Genomic DNA, 22,482 nt, shown 5'->3' on the forward strand with positions numbered 1-22,482 from the left:
CATGATCTGAATTAGTTGAACACATTCACAGGAATGTGTGTATGCAGAGAAGTCTGAACAGTTTTAAAAATGAAATTTTTAGTACTTAAAATCATTTGCTTGATATTCCTGTTGTCTTAACCACAAATTAAATAAGATTTTTCATGATTCATAGTTGTGAATAATGATGGATGCTCAGGGGAAGCTCCTTTTTTGGCTTTGGACATTTGAAATGAATAGTAAACTTCTATTCTCTAGCTTAGACAGTGATAATAAAAGCAGTACACATCTCTGTCAACATTTGTGAAAAATAAGTCTCTGGGGATTTCTGAATGTTTTATTTAATGATGAGAACAGTAAATCTGTCCTGTGTGGTGTCTGAGTGAGCTGTCTTTTATCAAAACATTATTAATTGATTTTTATACTTTACAGCTGTGTTTTGGGAATATGTGTTGGAATGAAAGCCAAAAGCTCCCCTCTGGATTGCAAGTCATATTGTAGAAGAGTTTTTTTTTTAAAGCAATTTTGATCAGGAGGAAGAGGGAGGCCCTTGAGCTGCCTACTTAGCATGGTTTGCCAGCAATCTTAGAACTAGTTGAGTCATGGGAGCACAGCTCATCAGACCTGTGTATGTATGTAGGTGTTTGAAGATGAAGATGGGTACCCTGTCAGATCTTCATTTACACTTAAATGCATTATTACCATCAAATTGTGAAATTAAGGATTTACTGGGATTGCTGAAGAACTGTGTATTTGTTTCTTTAGATATGAGCACCATGGAGATCAGCCTTCAAAGCTGCTGTTCTCTAGAAATACTGTGGTTTTTTTTTTTTTTTGTTAGTAAGTAGTTTTCTACTGGTTTGGAAACTGGATGTGTTTGTCACATGAGGAGGTGAATGTAGCCTGGGGAAGGGAGGAGTGGAGCAGGGGAAGGGAGGATCCGGCCTCCCTGCCCTGGCAGGGGCAGGCCTTCAGCTTGCCTCATGCTGTAACATTAAGTTGAAGCCTCAGGCTCCATGAGGGGTCCCAGCGCAATCCTTGTGGGCCTCCTGGATGGTAATACCTGTTTTGTCCCTAATCTGGACTGAATAGATCAACACGGTGGCACTTAGGAAGCCCTGGACCACAGAGTATGCTCATGCGGTCTGCACTGTTCTGCAGCACATAAGAATACAAAACCGTAGGAGAAATACAGCTGCATATTTGGCCATGGTAAAATAATTCACAGAAGTATTATGCAGCATCTCATTTTAGGAGATAGTTGAGAATTGAAACATTGAATCCTCTGGGATCATCATAGCTATTTAAAGTTAAGAATGCATATAGTACCACAGTTATTTCCTTTGGTGTGCACGTGTTGTCTCCTCTCTAAAAATTACAGTCATTCTGTAGACTACTCAAAACAGGAAAAAAATGGACTGCCTGTACTAGCTACTCTGGGCTGTGGTTATGAAAGCAAGTGTAGGAATTTAGTAGTCATAGTAGTTGTACCGTAAAAATAACAGTTGTGAAAGTTATTGCTTTTTACATAATGATAATTTTAAAATTATCATCAGCTGTTTTTATACAGAATGAATGTCAAATATAGATGGCTTACCACATAAACCTCTCAATGGCAAAAAACAAAAGACAAAAGCCACAAATAATGAGATCACTGAATCCTACAGCACAAACCATTGACCTTATTGTCTCAAAAAATAAAAAATAAACAACCAACCCACCCCCTCTAATAATTTCTTGTTTATAACTAAATTTCTTATTAGTGTCAAAAAAGTTGAAGCTTCAGTTATTGGCTTAATTGGTCATTTAACACAAAAGGATTTCATAGTATTAGAACATCTAAGTGTTCTGGTTTTAAATGTAAAATTGTAGAGTATATTTTATGTGAAGTAATGTGACCAAGAAGAGGCTTTGGCAAAAGGTTCAATTTCAGTGAATCCAGCAAAAATTGCAGAGCTCGCTTTTTCTTGCACCTGCTTTACGTAAACATACTGCGCTTGTACCGAAACTGTATTTTGTTTTTGTGAGTATGATAGTCTTACCAGCAATTTCATTTAATCATCCACTGCTAGTTTTTTTTAAAAGCACTAAATTTAATTTTTAAAGTTCAGGCTCTTATGAATGGGAAGACATCAAAGGAGAAGGCCAGTAACTGGGGAAAGAGCCATACACAGTGTAAAATATGGAATAACGAGAGAGAGGCTAAGAGCCTGTTCTGTCACATTTCAGTTTAAAATAGCTGGGGACATAAGGAAATAAGCAAATTATTTGATGAGTTAGCAATGAACTTAGCTGCAGCAGTTTGAAGAGAAGCAAGGACAGCCAACAGCTTGTCAATTTGATGGATTGACCCCAAAGTTCACTTAAAAAAGAAATCACTCAAGAAAATTTATTGCTTTCATATGCTTTTACCAATGTGTCTGTTCTCAGCTTCTAGCCTGTGAACCACCAGTGGAATTCAGAGCCTGTCCATCATCTGCAAACAAAAGTATTTTTGATAACCGTGCAATTGAGCAATAGAAGACGAATAATTCAATGTGTCTTACAAATGTGCCTGTCCATCATGTGTAAACAAAAGTGTTTTTGATAACCGTGCAATTGAGCAATAGAAGATGAATGATTCAATGTGTCTCACAAAAAGCTGAAGAAAATAATTAGAAAGAAAGACAAAAGCATACTTGGCTGTCAATGTAGAAGCATCTTCCTGGTGGTCCCCAGACTTAGGCAGCATGACAATTGATCTCCTCAGCTTTTCATCAGTGGGGCTGCCGCTGTTTAATTTCGGTCACCACCCTTGTCTATGCAGTTGCACCACACTGCATAGAACTAGCGTTGCCTGTGCTCATGGTGGTGTTGCTGGAGGTGAGCGGGGTTGTGCAAGTTCCCCTCCCTCTACAACCACTTAAGTATCTGTGATGCTTTTCACTATTCTGTCCTTAGTTTGTGTATAATTTGATGAAGCTAGGGAAGTTGCATCAGGGCTTCGTGGAGAAGTTGTCTTGAAAGAAGGCAGGTAGTTTTTCATGAGCTGCTGCTAACTGTTTCCTCCCAGAATTTTCCTGGGGAAGAGGCGCATCACCTTCTGAAGTCAGCCCGTAAGAGTTTTTCATAAACTGAGCGGCTGAGTTGGGAATCTTTTAAGTACCCTGAAGAGACCTTTCTTTTTGTTAAGCTCATGTACATGTTAATGGAAGTTGTTTTGCATAGGAAGATACAGGAGAGCTATTTTAAATATTGGTATGAATCCGTAGATATTGGTAATTCTGTTTTCCAGTTACTATTAGCTGAGACATCAAATATATGTTAAGGATACTTCACATTGCTGTGTTTAAGAATCTGCAAAAAATTGTGACAGTCAGGCTTACATTAATTCCAAGTATAAGGAGGTATAACCAAGTACTCTTGTTCTGAGGGTGTTCTCATTCTTTTATCACCGTAAAATATTTTCTTTATAACAATCTCCTGGTTATCAGCACTTTTCAGATGCCTCTCAAGGTATCACCATAGCTCTTTACATATATGCCTGTTAAAAGTTATTGAATTTAATATATTTTTTCCAACAGAGTATTTGCAAATTTCCATTCAGGTGCATACTATCTGAAGCGTTCTTTTTACCAGTAAATCTTGAAAACAAATTCTTGAAGGAGGAGGCGAATTATTCACCTAAAGAAAATAAGGGTACTTCTTGGACAGATTAATGTATTTCAAGCTGTGTTCTCCATCTATAATCAGATTTGGGAATGCAGTTTTCTGCAGTGCGCCTGCACTTTTTTGACTTGCATTTAAAATATACAGGCAAAAGCTATACCTAACAGAAGTGATGCTCTCTTACCTCCCATGTGATGATAAAAATGTGACATGATGTATGCTGTCACTGAGTCAAGAGAGCTGGGTGGTTCACAGAGTAAACAGATCACAAGTCCATTTTTCTGTGTCTGTATGGGAAGGGAGGGAAGAAAAGTGGGAGACTTCTTTCAGGTTTTGCACTTCATTTTGGGTAAAGTCAGTGTTTTACATCTTTTAATGGGGGAAAAAATCGGTTCATGAAATCGTATTAATTTAGTAAAGCCTTTAAATCCTTGATTTTTCTTCCAGTACAGAATGTTGTTGCAAGAATCCTTTCCTTAAACTTTTCAACAAAGGAGAGGTAATTACCAGTAACATGGTCATATTTTTTTTATAAAGTATGGCTGTTCATAAATACACAGTGTATTTTCCTATGTGACTTAAATTCTATGGACTTCCATTAAAACACTCTGAATAGAATAATTTCCAAAATACCAGTGAATGTGTCTGAGTTAGCTTTCTATATGGTAGTTGGTTAAGAAGGCCATAATAACAAACGTAGTGGGACAGGCCATGCATCCATCTACCTTAGCAATCTTTTTGACATGGTGCTCGCTTAGTATCAGAAGTTTAGAGAAGAATATGAGAGCAGGGCAAGCACACAATGATCTTTACACACTTATTTCCTCTAGCGTTTAGTAGCTTTTGACTCTCGCATCAGGGGAGACATCATGTGCAAAGTGTGCTTTAATAGATATTTATTTCATTGAAGCATGAAATAAGTAAGCTTTGTGGAGTCTAGTAGTATTTTCTGACAGAGATCTGTTGTTTATGTGATTTGTAAGGTATTGTCATTATTCTAAATAGGGTATCTAATTATTTTATTTGCTGCCCAATTTTAATATTTGGAGAGAAATCAAATGATGATTTCCTGTTCCTCTTTTCCGTGTTTTCCATGATTTTATTGACCTTCTGTTTCCTCTCAACTGTCTGTTCCAGAACGAAGGGCTCTTAAACCCAGGCAGCCACTGAAAGAACTTCCTTCTTGCATGTTCCTGCTTCTGTTGCTGGCATAAGTGTTCCTATAGTCACACAAAGACTCAGAGCAAGGGACTGATCTGCCTAAAAATTTACTCTTCACCATCCCTAGATACTTTGTATAGTTAAGCTCAGCCAGCCCATCCCTCTGTGTGGGTGCATGGCCATAGGATGGCAGGAACGGTAATAAGCAGATGGACACCTTCTCGGGTCTGTGGACTTCAACTCTCTGCTCTATGAACACTTCTTACCTGGTGTTAAATGGAAATTTGTTGCTTTATCTCTGGCTGTGCTCTAAATACACGCATACAAAGAAATGGTTTCAAACCAGAGACTTGAGAGCTTTTTGTTCTGGGGCGGTTAATGTCAAAGTGTACAGGTAACTCTTAACACCCAACAATAAATGAGTGATGGTGAACCCACTGCCTAAGCAAGCCTTCCAGGGGAGGAGTGAACGCACAGCCAGCGAGTCTCTGTGTGCAGGCTCCCCAGCCATCCGTGCTGCATGCGTGGGCCTCTGTCGCCTCTGCAGCTGGTCTGATGGGGACGTGTGCGTGGATCTGGGCTAGTGGCCAGCTCTGGCCCAGCTCCCGAGGCGGGTCTCTGTGCCGCAGCTTTTAGAGCAGAGCTGGTAAGATGAGAAGACAGTAGAGACAGTCTTGTGGAGGTGGGGAGGGAGGCATGCTGTAGAGGCAGCGTTTGGAGAATACAGGAGTGAGAGGGAGGAATTTGAGCACTGGTATTTGAGGGGTATACAAATGTTGCTGCTTTTTGTTCAAGTGGGGTTTGACTTAAAAACCCAAAACACCTACATCCCAGCTGTCAGGTAACGGCCTGACAGACTTCATGCTGACAAACTTGTCTGTGAGAAGTTGATGGGAGTTACCTTTGGGAGGTACACATGGTCTCGTGTGGTCAGTCAGCCATGCACCCCGGCATTGCGCTTTCATACTTCTGTCAGTAGAAGAAATACAGCACTGTGTCCAGGAACATGAGTAGCTTACAAGTTGACAATGGGATCATCATCCATTTGAACCTTTTGGTTCCTGCCTGCTCCCTCACCACACCCCTCCACTTACTTTCTTTACCATCTTTAATGGCTCCAGCACAGGGCATGAGTAGCTTCATTTTCCCCAAAGTTGACCTTTTGGCAATGAGTTTGCCATTTTTTTGCAGGCCTGGTTTTCCATCATGGCTGTATCTAGAGTATATTTCCCTTTATACTGTAGGTAACAGAACCTGGCTTGTTGAGACTTAATTCTCTACCACCTCCTCGCCGTGCAGTGTAATTATCTACCACCTCCTCGCCGTGCAGTGATCTGTCCATGTCCTGTGTAATGCCCGTGATCCACTAGGATCTTCAGTTTTCTTTTGGTTCCCTCTTACCTCCATTCCCTCCTATATTTCTGAGTTATCAGATGGTAAGATGAACCTGCTGTGGCTGCTTCCAAGATGTACGTGCTGACTGGCTACTTTAGTGGCGACACTAGTTTGGTCTCTTACCTATCAAACTGCCTACTTTTGTATTTTAGGCCTACATCGTTTCTGAGACTTCACAGCCTTGTCAGACTTAGTAAAAGCTTATGTATGTATAATTGGGGTAATTTATTAAGAAAGGAAGGATAGCAATGGTGATTGCAGAAGTCTGACTTGTTTAGGAAACCAGGGAAGGGGGGAGAGATGAATTCTTTATTCAAAGTCAGCTAAGTTTTGCAACGTTCTTATGCTTTTTATTTCCTTTCCCCGTCTGTGTTGTTTTAATGTGGTTTACCAGTATGATGACCCCTTCAGGAGTTCTCACTGAGAATGGCCTCTAACTTTCATCTGAACATGCTGATTTCTTCTGCTTCTATAAATTTCACTGTACAGCTGGAATAGCCGTGCTTCACTAGTTTAACACAAAACAGAGATGCATTTATTAGCTGGATAATGTCTGTGCTTCTGGAGTCAAGTCATATTTGCATTTGGTAGAGTTTATAGAAGGCTGTTTTCTCAGTAGAGAGATTGTGGAAAATGCATCATGCAAAATCCTCAGGAATATTATTTTCAGCAAGTGTCATGTACCAGATGGCTTTGCAACCTATTTAGCTATCTGTTTTTGTTAATCTTGCTTTGCTTGCTTGAGACCTCAAAACTTAATTTCCCCACCTGCTGATAAATATAGGGTCATAGGAATCGCCACGTTGGGTCAGACCATCTGTTCTTTAATTAGGACTAGTAGCAGATGCTTGGGATGATGATGCACAAAAATCTACAATAGGCAGTTATGTTAATAATATGCTCCAGGGAATCTCTCTCTGGGATCCTGTTAGTTCAGCTTGCGTTGTAAAGCTATTTATTTTTAAATATTTTCTATTGTGATGCCATTTTATCTTTTGTTCTCCCCTTTAATGTTGCTAAGCTTTTGGCTTGGCAGTCCTGCATCCCTCACAGTGAGTTCCCTGGGTAGATAAACGAAGTGTCTTTGGGTGGGGAACTTGTCAACTTTCAATTTGGTTGAATGCCTTCCCTGTCTCTTGTGTTATTCAGGGAAGGAAATCCTTGGTCTGCCTTTCCCCTGCCATTTTAAAAATCTTTTTCTTGGGGGGAAAAAAATTGTATTCTTCCTGATGCTTCTTCATGCTTTTTGTTATTCTTGATTCCTGTCTCCAAAAGGAGAGAAAAACACAACTGTGGTAACTGGATGATTCAAATTTCCCACCGTGCTTCAGTTGAAAAAACACCAGTGATGTCTATAAAAGAAAATTTTTTCTTACTCTACTGAAGAAGTATAATTTATACAAAGTACCTTCAGTATTTTAGTTTTTATTTGAGGAAGATGAGCTTTGTTGTGATAGTGAAGGTGCCTTTGCAATGGGCATGTTGACTAAACCTGCTACAGTGCTGCAGCAAAGTGATGTTTTTTTTCCAACTGTTTTCAAAGCCGCCTTGAGCAGAGCATGGCACAGAACTAAAAGGTGGGGAGAGTTCCTTCTCAGGGCCATGGGTGTGCCTGTGTTTCCCTTGGCAGTCCTAGATCTGAAATGAGAAACAGCACTTCTTTTCGTACTGCAACTGGAGTGGTGCTTAAAGAATTGCTGATCTGGGGGACAAACATCCCTTGCTGATAGTAACAGCAATGCTACTAGCTAAACAGCAGCTCCCAAACTAGGGGTTGTGGCAGAACAAATGGGCATGGACACAAGAAACTAGTTACTGTTTGGGGGGGTGGGTTGTTATACTGTGCTGATCTGAAATAAATTTAAGAGCAATTGATAGAGAAATGGTTTGATATAGATTATGACAATAATTTTAAATATCTGTGTAAAAGGGATCTCAGTTGTCTCTGTTCTTGCTTTTTTATTTCTGTGGGGCCTTATTTCTCTGTGGAGTATTACTCATGAATTGCTAGCCTCCCTATATCACTTACATTTTTGTATATAGCTTCTTAGGTAACTCATTAAACTTCGAGGTCAGTGTAAGTTAGTAGTTGAAGGAATCAATAGGATTTGAGTGAACGGAAGTAAGAAAATTATGGGGAGGAGAGATAGGTTTAGGTTAGATACATTAATAGAGAAATGAGATGTTGAACCCTATCCTCCTAGCCAGCAAAGGAATGCAGTTTTTTCTAACCTGCTTCTAAGCATTAGAGCCAGAAGCCTCTGTTGTGTTGTGCTCAGGTTTCCAAGGAGATGTGAGATATTTTTGCAAAACTGAGAAATTGAGAAATCATGGAAAGAGGAATTTTAAATTGCATGTCAAACCACAAAATGCAGTGGCACGGAAGATTTGTAATACAAAGTATTTTAAGGGTAGAACTTAAATGCTGTACAGCTGAAATCCTTTTGCACCGATGGTAATGATTAGCATTTAACTGAGAGCTATTTTAGGATGATAAACAACATTCTTTTCATTTTCAACTGCTTGGAGAGAAAACTAGGTGCCCAGATAAATAGATGCTATTTATCACCAAGTCTGCAAGAATTCTTTACCCAGAATTAAAAATCCTAAAGTGTTACTAAGAAATTAAGATGGTTTAAAAATGCTGGAGATATAGTTCTTGAAATGCTGTTTGGCTTGAGAGTGTTGAATAGGTAGTACAGATTGAGCAGCCCAGGAATGTTCTGTGTCTAGGATGTTAAAAGCTGCTTAAGATTATATGAAGTATTTGTCAACTTCTTGAGGAAACTGGAAATTTTCAGTTGACGACAGCATGTGTGTAGCATCCAACTTTTTTGCATTCAAGAGTAAAGGCAAAATGTAGTAAAACCTGCTTAGATGCCAGCTTATGCTTTGGAGTACTGGGTAGCTGCAGGACACCCCATGAAGCCAGAAGAGTGGACTGATTTTGCTAATCATGGACATGTGTCATGCTTTGTGAGAGAACTTGTAAATTAATAATCAAGAGATGGACTTCTTTGTAGTGGTATGACAATTTTCATGGCCTAGAATGTCTCGGTGTGCAGCATTGCTAGGATCCATGAGTCTACAGCAGACTGCCCGGCACAAAGAGAGTAGCATCTGAGCTGACGTGGTACAAAGTGTGTACTTTCTGCTGTATGGCATATATAACCTTAAGCTTTCTTCTAGCCATACCTTACTGTAGATACTTCATGGTTCTACTTGCCTGTATTTGTTTCATCTGTTAATTTTAATCATGGCTTTGCTTCTGCACCTGTGCTATCACTAAAGGCTGGTCAGCATCTTTATCCCTCTGGTTGTGATACTATTTCTGTACCCCAGGCGTGGCTGGCAGGTGGAGCAGATAGGTAGGGTGTGTAGCAGGAAATCACAGGGAGGGGTTCTGTGAATCCCCGTGAAAACTCAGTAGGAGAAGGGTAGGTGGAAACAATACTGTTGTCAGTTTGAGCTGGAAGCCAAGGGGGGATTGCAGGAGGGACTCTAGTTAGTATCGGTGGGAAAAGACCAGGGGTTTTAATGAACATGGATAAAACTTTGGCTCCAATGTAAGCATAACTGAGATGGTAAATCATTCAGCAACGAACTATGTCTGCTGGGAATTGGTCTCCCTCAATACTACTTGTCTGGGGTGAGCCAGCACTGGCATTACTGGCTCCCCAGCTGTCCATAGTTCTGCTTCCTGTTTATTCTATAAATTAAAGAAGGTATTCTTCTCAAGCAGGTAATAATGTGACTTTTAAAGATAGAGATGCATGATTTGTTAAAAACATTTTTTGTTTGTATTTTTAGAACGTCACTATGTAAGAAAAAAACAAAATGCAAAGCACAGTGTTAAGCTTTCTGGTAAAAGCAAAATGTTGTATCCTGTACTTTTATATGCTTAAAATCTCTGTTCTATAAAACAATTTTTTGCTGGCATATATCTTCATGATGGCTTCATACTGGTTTTGGTTTTAAGACTTAGGATTTGTTTAACTGAATATTCTAGGACGAAGCATTCAGCTGTATTTACTTTGTAATGTGTCAAACCTTAATTTCATTCTATCACCCACTAAGATCTTTGGACATTGATATAAACAAGTGAACAAAGTGAAGTATTTGTATCAGTGAACGTATTTGTAATGTTGAATTTTGTAATGTTGAAATTTGAAAACACCGCTGTTTTGGGAAAATAATACAAAGGTACACAAAATAGTAAAACCTACAAAATAGTAAAATTGCAGAAGTTTTGAAGATTATGAAATAGTTAAAGGATATGTTGCTGATGCAAAAAAGACATCTTGACCAGCTATATATGACTGCATTCCTTGCTTATGCATACTGCTTTTTTGAAGTATTGGGCCTCTGAACTACAAAAATGATGCAAGTTTTACCTTTGCTTGAAAAACAGGATGTATTTGATACTAAAGTAATAGAAAAATGTGAGAGGAATGATTTAGGAGATGTAGCTTGAATAAGGTGGAAAAAAAGGACTGAAAATGCAAAAACTTCAGGAAATAATAAAATTAAATATTAGGGAAGCTGAAATTGCCTACTCCGTAGGGGCAGTTATTCAGTTGTTGTTCACAACCGCACTTCCTATTTCTGCTCATGAATGAGTTCATGATTTTAGCTTAGTAATATGTATAAGTAGTGAAAACAGAGGAAACTATATAGGGGCCAACTGGTGAGATGAATATATATATATATATATATATATGTATGTATATGTATATTATATATATATATTTTTTATTCCTGCTGGTTTTGGTACCTGGGTTACTTGGGGGCAGAGTGAGCTCTAACGCCGCAGTCAGCGCTTCAGTTGTGTAGGCATGCATTCAGGACTTCCCCGAAGACAGCAAAGTGAAGATTTTTTTGGTGAGGGAGGTTCCAGTGAAACCTCAAAGATGAGAGGAATTTCAAAAGGAAACTAAAATGATCATCTGTCATGAGAGATTCATTGGCTGCTATTCAGAACATAAAACTGTGCAAAATGCTTGTGGCCAGCTAAATGAATATGAATGTGTTACATTTTTCCACCCCCCTTTGCATGCATAACAGAACATGTCTGAATCAAAACGGTTTAGGCAGATCATAGTTGGTTAATGCCCACTTGGTATTTAAAACTTTCCTGGAAGAAAATACGTTTGTTTGGTTTAAATCAATTTTATGCTGAAGGACTTCCAAACTTCTTGTGAAGCTTTTACATCGATGGTGAGTTGTCCATTCAGTTACCTTCCTTACAGAACTGACATCGGGTTTCGTTAGAAATATGGTTTGCTGCTGTTAACATTTAGTTTGTTAAAGTACACAGGAATAAATAATTCCTAAATATAGGTTTTTTTAGTAATTTTATTCTCAAGGACCAATGAGTAGGGTATCCCAAACTGCGCATATCTTGCTCAAGGAAGGGTCTTGATTGTGGTGTGTCTTTGGATGTAAAGTCAGAGCAATTACTGTCTGCATTAGATTTAGCAAAGAAAATAATAAATACAGGTCTGAGAAAGCTTTTATTCACTGTGGAAATCAGCGTGGTGAACTAGGCAGAGGTTTTGTAGGAAGAGGTGGCCATCTAAAGAACTGAGGATTTGTATAGTAATTATGTAGACAAAAGTTGTCTAAATAGCAGTGCATCAGCTTTTCTGGATTTCTTCTGCTTGTGATGTTTAGAAGTTTTACTTTGTCATTTGCTTTAGAGAAAACATGGATTGCAGTTTCAATCCCTAGGTGACAGCGCAGTGCCCTGTTCTTTACAGCAGACAAGTGCCACCAAACCGTGTGATGCCGTTGTTCCCCGTGGGAGAGCCGAGCCACCTCTGCTCTTCCTGCCTCCCCCGGGGCGTGGAAGTGGGTACGGTGAGCAGCGGGTGCTGCTTGTGGCCCAGCGTGCCCGCTGCCCCCCAGCCTGCCAATCCCCGCAGCTTGCGATGTCTCAAAGCTGCACGCCTGTGCGCACGCATGCCCTCTGGTGACAGTGGAGCATCTTTGGAAGTTCAGGGAAACGCAACAAAATACTGAAAGTAAAAAGCTCTCAGCTCAGGAGGGCTCTTCTGTTCTCCCCCCCCAAAACAGAGTGGGACAGAGATCCGAGTGGTGCGATAATTTGTGTGGCAACTGTAAAAGCTTTCAAACTGTGTAGGCTTAACACTTTTACCATCGCTTCGTCATCAAAGGTACCAAGAACCTCTGTACAAGCTTTCATCTTTGTTTCTAGATGAGAGGTGGGGGCAGGCCATGGCTTTCAACTAAATGCACGCTACAGTTCACACAGCGACATTCTCTTCAGGTCATGTTTCCAGCAGTCCTGCAGAGCTATGCTGCAGCTCTTGCTCTCGTGCATCCATTTGTGCTCACCCCCTTTTCTCTGTTCTCCCCTCAGCTGCTGCCAGTGTTGAGTTAGATCAGAAGTCCCATTCGTCCTAATGAAGCCATCAGTTAAATGCGTGCTTTAAATCCAGATCAGTTCTTCAGTCCTGCTGCCCTCCTGCAGCAGGAGTTTGGCTTGGCCAGGTGGGATCACTGGCACTGAAGTCCAGCCCAGGCACTGGGAAACTTAGAGCTGTTCTGAATTTGTCAATGTTTGGTTAACTTGCAGAGCCTTTGTAGATACAACTTAAAAAAATAAATAAATAAAGGAGGAGAGAGTTCTTTTTTTTGGTAAGGATTTGAGGAAAAAATTGCTTTCCTTTTTGTTTCATCTCCATTTAATGAAATTGGGCGTTACAGTTCTGCATGTGGATATCATTCTCTGTGTCAATGAAATCCTCCTTTTCCTTCCTAGCTGCTGTAAATTTACTGCTGCAGTGTCCTGCTCTTTCCTTCAGATCAGCGGCTCAGTCTGAATTCTCACCAGCTGTAGAAATACGATTGAATAATGTTCTTTTTATGAAAAACGCTAGTGGTGTTGTGTTGTTGGTTTCTTCCTCCTTTCTGCTAGTTCTTCTCTGCTGCTGAACTTTCCATGTGAACCCACTTATTTATACTTACTTGTGTTATTTGAAGGAGCAACTATAAGAAAAGTGGAAGGACAGACTAAGAACAAAATATCGGTCCTTTTTTGTGATCCCGATGTGTTGCGAACACAGAAAAGTCCCACCAGCAGAGATGTAGCCCTGGTCTGATGGCTCTGAGCCACGTGCATCTCAGGGCCTGGCTGACACGTCTCGGAGCAAATTGGTTTTGCTCTTGGAGAAGTCTGTTTTGAAAGGGCTGTGAAGTGGGATGGTGGATCCCTGTTATCACGCACAAGTCATAGTGGAAGAGAAATAGTTAGGGAACTTCATAAGCTTTCCTGCTTAGAGTAAGATCTTTAAGGCTGGACTTTACTAGATACCAGCTTTAAAAAGCAAATGCCAGTGGATTATGAGGAAAGAGGAGGGAAACATACCTGCCTGTACAAAAACGTGTCGTATGAAGTAATAGGATACCATCATACAAAATAAATGGAATACGCAGTGGTGTGAGTTCAGGTGTATAAAAATAGTGGTAAAGCAGCATTACTTTCTTTGTTAACGGAGCATTGTCCCTCGGAGATCTTAAAGGTGGACCTGACTGTGGTGAGACAGCCCCTCTGCCTACCTTTTCTCCTTGCCACTCTCCTTGAGGCTCTTCATTAGCCGGCAGTTAAGAAGTCACCTTTATGGTGCTCCGTGTATCGCATTACCTGTAGCGTTTGAATCATTATTCAGTTTGTAAAATGAGTACCTCGTGGAAGTCTTTGGAGCTAATTAGATGTCTTCCTCCCAGGAGCCATCCCTCTGTAAGCAGAAACAGCAGAAGCACGGTACTGTGCCGAGTCCCAGGGAGGCTGAAACGTTTCCCCAGCTGCTGCTTCTGCCTGGGCTGGCAAGTCGTGTCCATTTCATCGCTCACATTTACATGTCGCAGCCCTAAGCAGAAACCTCAGGGCATAGTACCACTTAACGTATAGTAAATACTGTTTGCCTTTCACAAAATGGCTAAATGAAACATGCGTTCTAAGCTTTAACAAGTGTCTTTATAACCATTTTATACAGCTTTAGAACTCATCTAATCTTTAATGGGTTTTTAAGAGGTCTGGTAAATAAAAGGTATTTTCTTACTAATGCTGTCACCCACAGATTTAAGAAAAAAATGGCTGTGGCTGAAAGCCATTTAACAATTTTTTAATGGAGTGGTGTTGAGAATAAAACAAAAGTGTTCTAACAGCACCGGTCTTTGACAGCTGGGGAGGCAAAGGGAAACTCACCAGTGGTGCCAAATCCGGAAGGTGACTGTATGCAGATCAGCACTGAGACAAGAGCCTTGTGCTACTTGCGCGCTTGTTCCAGCAGTCTGTTTCCTGTTAAGTTAAGCTGATGCTTATGACTTTTTACAGCTGTTTGACCTGCAGAAGCTAATTTTAGCTGCATTATGGTATACCAACAAGTATGCTACACATTAATCTCACTCTTTTTTCTTGTCTTTTCAGCAGATTTAGGGAAGCATTTAACTGGGTCTTAACTAATTCCTCAAAACAAATCTTTCAAACAAATACTACAGAACAAAAAGAAAGCATTTTTTTCTGAAAACTTTTCCCTTGGCTATTTGCTTTCACCATCATTGTTTGACATCAGTCCTCCATTTGATATGATGTCTTTTGGTTACTAATATGAATACACTGTGGAAAAGACATCTCCATTTCTCTATATCTATTCCTTTCTCTACCTGAAGTGTTAAAATCTATCTGTGTATTTCATGAAGGTTTGAAAAAGTGACTGAGACTGTTGTTTCTCTGTAGGGAAGTGACATTTTCATTTTCTGCTTTTACCTCTGTGTCCTGCTGCTATAATGACTGCTCACTGTTATTCTGTGGATAGCTCTGGTGAAAGTGTGTTTGTGGAACAGACCCATGAACTTTGTAGTGTGTCTTAAAGAAGTTGCTGAGAGCGTGTTTCAGGTCTATTTCAAAGATACAACATGCTTCATCCACAAACTTTGTTTGAAACCGTAGATGGAAGCAAGCAAAATGCTGTCTATAAAGTGAGTAATGTCCGTAATGGACGGCACGTGTAATGTCACGGTGCTGAGGAGATCGATTCCACCAGATGCTCAGCTGTCTCCTAGCCTCCAGCTGCTGCTTCACACCCAGATTGCTTGGAAAGTATTTGTAGTAATAGGGAAGGTGGACTTTGGTGTATTTTAGGCATCTTGGACTAAAAAAAGATTTTGTTTCTTGTTGGGCTCTATTGCTTTAGAATTGTTTGGTCTGAGTCCATTTTGAAATTCAGTTGTAATATTGAAAGAGAGTAGTAATAATCAGAAAGTCCATCTACTTTTTTGATCTACTACGGAGTTTCTTCTGGTATAACTTCTTATAGGTTGTTGTTTGTGTTTTTTTAAACACAGTTCCTTTGTATCCTACAAACAAATAACAAAAGAACATATTGTCCTGAAGGCTATATATGTGCACAATTTCTGTGTGGATCGTGGAGCTTCAGAAAAGTTTTATGCAAATTAAAATCTCCCTTTTTTCTTTTGCTCAATGAAATTTATGCTTATCATATTCTGTTGCAAAGATGTCACTGAAATTCTGTTGTGAAGTGGTGTGTTTGTGCTTTCTTTGACCTCAGTTTTTTGATACCTAGTGAGCTATTTGTTTAGTAGGAAGGTGTCTTTGAAAAGAGAAAATACACACCTGTGTGCTGATTCTCTGTTGCTGCTGTCTTCATTTGTTGTCATGAGGAGTAGTGGAGTGAATAGTTGAATCCCTGGAGGTATGTAGATTAGTAATAGATGCAGTGATGGCTTTAATGATAATGCTGCATAAGCAGTCTTTTTGCAAGGAAATTTAGTTCAGTAGTGCCAGTACTATGACTTGGTCTTTTGTAGCAGTCTTTCTGCACAGTGCAATTCACAGCACAGTTGAAAAATGAGAAGTGACAGTTCCTTGTTCCACTGTAAATGGCTTAATAAAAAATTATGATCCATGCCAGAACTTTTAATTGATCTTTTTATTCATAAGTGTTAATAATCATCCTGAAATACTGGCAAAATGAAGGGGAATATGAACGCAATTATTTCAATTTTTAGTTAAATGCCTGGATTTTTCTCATAACCTTCTAATTGAAACACTTTCACAGAATGCTGAAATTAAAGCTGCTTACAGATTTTTGGGATTCTCCTTTTCAGTATCTAAACTAGTATTGTAAATACATGCATACAGTGTATGTTTACAAAGCTGTGTATTTTTATATGGTATTTAGAGAGAGGTTCTTAAATTGTTTTGATGCATATGATGATATATTTGGTGAAATCTGCCACCGTTTTTTCTTCCCCATTGGAAATATCTTATTACTTATTTTTCATGGAGTTTTTGCTATAATACTATACTGACATTGCTGTTGAACTGTTGCTGCCCAGTGATGTTTGTCTATGTCCTTCTTGGCCAAGATTTTCTTGTAGGTGTCCAGTGAGCTAAGTAGGATATCTAACTGCATGTGGATAGTTCCACTCTCTTATGTATGTGTGTATGTATAGTATCTATGTGGATATATCTGCAGAAGTATAATTGTACAGATTATGTATTTCAAAGGTATAATATAAATACCTTTAAAAAATGATTCTGAAGCTTCTCAAATTGTCATCTTCAGTTATTAGGTGCTTCTCCACTACCCAGTATTTTCCCAGCAGCTACAGTAAGTGTCAGGAATCTGGTGTGCAGGAAGATGGGGAAATTACAAGAAAAAGATACAGAGAACAATTTTTAACTGCTACCATGTTCCTTTAAGGAACTAGAGTTTACAAATACTTCCGCTCAATTTGAAAGTTGTAATCAACTAAAATGAGATTCTATAATAACAAGTATTTGACAGCATTAATGACAGATGATACTGATATCCCAGCTTTTACTACTGAAATGTGTTCTTAAGAGTGCCTTTCATGCTGAGTTATCCTTAAGTGGATTTATCCTTGATGAAAATATTGATATGCATGGCAGGCAGTTCATAACGCTGGAGGGGCATTCCAACGTTTCATGCTCTTGGAATTTAAACCTACAGTTCTTCAAAAGGTGGAGTGTGTCAGAAGTTCAGATGAGCCTAAGAGTTTTGGTAACTTCAGACTGTGAGCTTTCGTGATTAAATTCTTAATTTTTTAGGTTCATCTACTGAATGTAACTATACTTTGTTGGATCTACGTAATTTTCTCTTCTATTGCTATGCTAATCCCTTGTGGAACTCCACAGGTAAACTGCAGGAAAGCCTCTATTCCAGGTTCCTCTTGCTACTGTTACTCTAAGACATAAGGAATTTTTTCAGGGTAGCTCTTACTGCATGGAAAAGCCCTGGAAAGCAGCTATGGACAGGGTGAAGTATTTCATATTGGGGTGCAAGTAATGTGGTATCTCCTAAATGAATAGCCACCCAGCTCACTTATTTTCTGCTGTGTTTTAATACTGGCCAGGACAGAGCAAGTATCCTGGGTTAAGTCTGCTGCTTGGTTGCAGTTCTCCCCTGATCAGTGTTGCTGTGTCAGTCTCATGTTCCCTTTACCATTGCTTTCTGGATTTCTCTTTGAAGTGCCCTGCTTGTTTCTCGTCTTTTTGCATGTCATCTCTTGCCACTGCTCAGTACTTTAGCAGGGTGTAGAGTTACTCACCCCGACATGTACTCACTGTTTAAACAAATTCAGCTGCTTGCTTGAACCATCAGCTGTTGGAGCTGGTGTGTGATGAGTTTTCCAAAAGGGCTTCTTCCATACTCTGTTTGTCTGTACATTTTTTTGAAAGTCGGTAAACAAGTATGGTATGGCATGCTCTGTTATATTTCAGGTGAGGGTTGTGTAGTTTTCACTTGTGTTCAGATGTTTTGTTTGAAATGGAGTTAATTTTTCTGTTGATGGAAACTGTTGGTAATTTGGCATGTTAAAACAAACATTCGCACTGCTAGATTTAAAAGCAATTCCTATTCCTGCCTTGCTGTGCTAAACTTGAGCATTGTTCTAAAAATATGGATCATCTTTTCTGAACATTAAAGATTATGCAGTTGTCTGTACATAATTGCTTGCCGAAAAAGAAGATGCCATTGATTTTTGGAGTAAGCAAAGTTACTTGCTCAGAGCTGTAATATGATTTTCAAACTGTGATATGTAATTGGCATCCAAAAATGACCTTTTGGGGTCCCATTGGGAACCTGGATCTACCATGAAAGCAGTGGCCTAATACAGGTAAATTGACCTGGGCTTTGTGCTTAACTGTCTAGGGCATGTATGTGTGCACGGCCAGGAAGGAGGAGGGGAGGGAAGATGCCAGCCACCTGCTTCTCAGCTGGAGTGTGCAGTTACCCTCAGCATCGTCACTTTGTGCTGCCATTGTGATTAACAGAACAAGTGGTCTGCCTAAATATACACGTGTACGCACCCCGTTGGTAATGGTGCTCTTCAAACCAGAGCACAGGTAGATCTAGTGAACCACTAAAAGCTTGAAAATGTGTCTCCGGTATACAACGTTTTCTGGGTTTCCTGGTATATCATTTAACAACAGAAAAGAAGAGCAGACTCGAGTAGTGCATAATACTGTAAATGCCTATACCAAATGTCTAAAGTGCTTAGGAGAAGAAAGAACGTGTGAAAGGTCTGATCTAATTTCATTGCTTAGGTCTTTTTTTGGTGGAAATGTCTGTATGTTTTAGGGCTTGCTTAATTCACCTGGGTAGTATCTGTTACTTTCTCTTTCGCTGTCAGTGAATTTGCCCATTCCTGTCAAACACTGTATCAGGTAAAAATATTCCCAAAGGCAACATTTTGTTGCAGGAACACGGTGTGATCTGAGTGTTGGATCTTCCAGACGTCCAAAAGGGTGCAGAGCGTAGTATGGATTGTGTCTTCTGGAAGGACTGTTAGTACTCTTAATGTCTCTGAAAGGGATTCATTACGAATATTTTTACATGCCTCAAGTTGACGATTTTTTTGCGTCTGGAGTTTCAGGGTCCTCTGAGTTGAGAGTTCATTTGAAGTTTGTTTCTTGATCTGGTATTCCAGTAATGAGACTTAGGAAATTTCCTGTGATTGCTGTGGAGCCAGCAGTCACAGCTCCACTCTCCCTTTGCCCCTTTTCCTCAGGACTTTATTTCTGCAGGGCAGGAGCTGTTATAACTTCTCTGATACCTCACAGGATGACAGCATAATTCCACAACACTTGCTTAAAACATCCATCTAATTCTGTTTACTTTCTGGTTGGACTGAAGCTTTTGCCTCGGGACTGTTGGATTAAGGAGCCTGTCTGTTCTTAATTTAGAAGGATGACTTCAAGTTTACAGAGGCTCATTGACTCTTCTTTTGTCATTTGAAGAAATTTCCTTTCCCTCAAGTGAGTCAGAGGATATTTCACTTCCTTTCTATCTCCCCAGGATTTCTCTCTCATCTATTTGATATGCTCTAAGCCTCGTTGAATCCTACATTTCTGCTCCAATGTGGCCAAGTCAGTTATGCAACTATGGCTTTATTAATACAGCATGAGAAGATCTGTTTGTTGATCTTCTTAAAGCATGTGACGCGTTAATGTTCTTGGAAATATATCTTTAATTGATCATCATAGGTAGTAAACCTCCCAGTGATTCATGAACAAATTAAATGACATGCCTGGATGAGAGTTGTCTGCCTCAGAAAGTCAGCTTGTTGTGTAATTCAGCAATGACTTCATTTCCATATCCAAGGTTTGGCTTTTTTTTTTTGGAGAAGGCCCTCCTTATCTGTTCTGCTAGGGAAGTAAATCACAGCCAGGCTGTTCCATAGGTTTGAATTAAAATAAAACACTGTTCTTTGTGATCGCTGGGAAAACTTCAGAAGTTGATTTAAAGTAAGTAATTTTTAAAGAAGAGGTGATTGAGCTTTGTATTTTTGAAAGAAGAACAAAAAATTCTTGCTGATTTATTTTAGCAAATTCAGTGCTCGTATTTGACAAGCAAGTATGTCTGAACATTGTGATCTTTCCCAGCTTCAATTGCGTTAGGGCGTTAGGCAATGGACAGCACTTTTCAAATTTGTATGAAGGTATTTTAACAAATTACGGAATTTCAGGAGTTACCTGCGAGTTCTGGTTCCAGTGACTCTCCCAGTCTGATACACGAGCCCATTGTGGTTTTATTGTGTATGCTTTTCCTAGACAAATTCTGCCTATTACCTATGAGTGTTCTGTTTCTCATTTCATGACATTTTTTTAGAGACATCTTGGTTTATTTCTCACTTAATGGGACAAAATAAGGTTCACTGAGACTAGCAGTGTTTCAGTTTTCAACCCGCTCTGGTTGTTTGGGGAAAGCTATGTGGCGTGGTTCAGTTTAAATGGCTTAATCCTACTTTGCTTATGGTTGTTTGTATCAAGAAGTAGCTAATAGGGTTAAAACTGTTAAAGACCATCTTCCAAAAGATTAGTGATATACCATAAACGTTTTGCTGAAGAAAAAGATTAAATGGACAGAGTAAAGTTCTTGTGCTTGAAGAGTGCTAGAATAAAAAATCCTATTACTTCCCAAAGGGTAGGGGCAGCAGTGAAATGTCTTAATTGTGATACGGAACTGAACTGATGGAGAGCGGGTGATTAGGATGGAATCTTTCATAATCTGAGCGATAGGCAGAAACCACTTTATTGCTTGGTATTGTGTTTCTGTATATTGACTTTTCCTCTTCAGAGCTTTGAGAACCACTTTAGTTCTTTGGAAAATAATTGTTTTCTAAGATGGTGCCTTTAGGGAGCTTGGATGAGTTAGCTGTAATGTGAGAGAATATTAAAATTACCAAATAACGATTTAATAGATTGAGTTAAATCTTGAATAGTCAGTGGGCTTTGCTTAATTTACTCAGTGTGATTTTGTGTGTATAATTGCCTGGGCCACCAAAGAGGTGGGTGTCAAGCTGAACTCCATCTTATACTTAATACACGTTTTGAAATACAGCTGGGCTCAAAAATAAATAAATAAAAAATGAAGTGGCCTATTTAGGAGATCTATAAGGCTTTCCAGAACTCTGCCTAATTTGTGTTTTTTAATACAATTTGAGGCAAATGCGGACAATGAAAAGGTATCTATCAATTGTCAAAAATACCTCTGGCCTTACAGCTGATGCAATGTTTGTAATTTTGTGAGGTCTGGTGATGGAAAATATCTATATGATGTTTTCTGCTCGGTTTTGGGTCCACTAACACAGTATCTTGGGCAAACATTTAACCTCACAGATGAAAATATGTATAAACATGTTGATAAACCATGCTCTCTGCAGCTCTGCTATTATGAGTCGTCTTTTTTTCCTGAGGTATCGCCATGCAAAACAAATTGCAGCAAAAGGAATGCAAAGTGAGAGTGTATTTGTAATCTCAGTGAGTTTTACAAAATGGCTGTTCCCTAGAATTCACAAGTTTTGATTAGGATTTGAGACGGGTGTTGTTTTGTTGTAAAGATGCAAATTCTACATTTTCACTGTAATCTCCATGAAGAGACAAGAAAGGGCAAACTGTAGCAGTAGCACGAACGGTCAGGAGAAATTTCCTTTTGGTAATGTCAAATCACCAATTAAATGCTTTCAAGGTCCTGAAGAATAAACTCTTCTAGATATAAAATGCTTTAAAAATGCAGAGGTTTTTTTGTGCTTATCATCATCAAAATAGATAAAGCTCTGAAGTACATTGTTGATGTTAGTGAACCCTGACTTTACTGCAATTTTGTGTATTATGTAAAGTGAGATTTTAGATTAGTTTTCTATTAATAGTTGTCTCTTATTCTTGTGTTTCAAGGTTATATTTGACATTAGCATTTTTCTGTCTGAGTTCTAATTGCTAAAATATCTTAAGGGTCACATTTAGGGATGCTATCTTTTTTTTTAATTATTATTATTCCTTCTTAAATATACTTTTTATGGCACACAAAGCCTACAGCGTATGATGTTATAGTAAGTATTTTGGAAGAAGCTGTCTGAAGTTGTATTAAAAGTGATGGCTCTGTAGTCGGTTCATTGAATGACAGTAAGAAAAGTGCAAGTTCTAAATATGTCAAAACCTTCCTAAAATCCTGGGCAGGTTGGATGACAATTACTGGGAATATTAAAAATAACTTTTTCCATACTGATGAATTTTTTCACACAGGTGAATTTTTTGCACACAGGTTAAACAGTTCTTACTGGACTTCTTAGACAGTACAAAGCTTTAACTCTGCATTTTTTGACAGGAGTAGTTAACGTTGCTTCTTGTAATGAAGCTGTACATGCTTCATTGCAGTACCTTAAATGTTTCACCAGACTTCAGGTATGACAGGAAAGTTCTAGTAAAAAACGGATCCGGTCACTTCGGTG

General features: G+C 39.2%; 1 protein-coding gene across 17 annotated transcripts in view; it reads left to right on the forward strand.

The window, feature by feature from the left end:
* Nucleotides 1-22,482, forward strand: part of SIPA1L1 (signal induced proliferation associated 1 like 1) — a 205,527-nt gene that overhangs the window by 83,153 nt on the left and 99,892 nt on the right. The gene's annotated exons all lie outside the window — the stretch shown is intronic.

This window comes from Anser anser (assembly GCF_964211835.1).
Source record: "Anser anser genome assembly, chromosome: 5".
NCBI classification, from domain to species: domain Eukaryota; kingdom Metazoa; phylum Chordata; class Aves; order Anseriformes; family Anatidae; genus Anser; species Anser anser.